At 60.8% G+C, this 942-nt stretch overlaps 1 protein-coding gene across 1 annotated transcript in view; it reads left to right on the top strand.

The window, feature by feature from the left end:
* Positions 1 to 942, top strand: part of LOC109926643 (low-density lipoprotein receptor-related protein 1-like) — a 25,534-nt gene that overhangs the window by 9,004 nt on the left and 15,588 nt on the right. The gene's annotated exons all lie outside the window — the stretch shown is intronic.

Below are 942 nucleotides of genomic sequence, written 5' to 3'. Positions count from 1 at the left end.
CTCTCTCTCCTCCTTGAGCCTGTCACACAGGGAACAGCAGGAGGAGGCCATTCAGCCCCTCCCCTCCTCGAGCCTGTCACACTGGGAACAGGAGGAGGCCATTCAGCCCCCTCCTCGAGCCTGTTACACAGCAACAGGAGGAGGCCATTCAGTGGGGGCATCGGGATCAGGCTTGGGCAGGGCCTCCTGGACGGGCGGGGAATACAGCCAGCGTGCCAGGCCTCTGTCGAGCAGAGACTGGCGGGAGCAGGGGTCAAGGGCAGGGCAGCTGAGGTGTGTGAGGGCTCAGTCGGCCAAGAGGCAGAGCCCAGTGAGGTCAGCTGCCATCACGCTGAATGACGGAACTGTCCTGATGGGCTGAATGGCCTCTCCGCGCTCCTTGACTTGCCCATGCTCCGGTGATGTGAAAAAGGGACGGTCGAGGCTGATGGTGGGGGGGCGTGGTGGTGGTGGGATGACAGATCATGGGAGGGGAGGTGGCAGGGACAGACAGCCTCAATGGGAGTCTGCATTTGCGTAGCAACCGCATGATGGCTATACTGCCCTGCAGACTTTTGCAGGGTTGTTCGAGAGCAGGGCGCCACTACCAACCACTGCCAGGGAGTGTCAGGGAATGGTACGACCCAATAACTTGGTCAGAGCAGTGGGTTATAAGGAGTGCCTTGTAGGACAGCGAGAGAGAGAGAGGAGAGGGCCTGAGGGCTCCTTCAGAGCCCGCGCCCCCAGGAACATAGAGGCAGGAGCGTCAGTGGTGGAGCAGTGGGAGTCGAAGGGGAACGTCTGGGGAACTGTAATCAGAGAAAGGCAGAAAGTGTGTAGAGTTGTAGGAACGGGAGGGGGTGACAGAGATTGGGAGGGTGTGTAGGGGGTTGGAGGAGGTGACGGAGATAGGGAAGGGGTGTAGGGGGCTGGAGGGGTGACGGAGATAGGGAGGGGGTGTAG

The sequence above is a fragment of the Rhincodon typus genome, unplaced genomic scaffold (assembly GCF_021869965.1).
Source record: "Rhincodon typus isolate 14 unplaced genomic scaffold, sRhiTyp1.1 hic_rhity00000069, whole genome shotgun sequence".
NCBI classification, from domain to species: domain Eukaryota; kingdom Metazoa; phylum Chordata; class Chondrichthyes; order Orectolobiformes; family Rhincodontidae; genus Rhincodon; species Rhincodon typus.
Note: the sequence above shows the minus strand (reverse complement) of the source record. Positions and strands in the feature narration are given on the sequence as shown.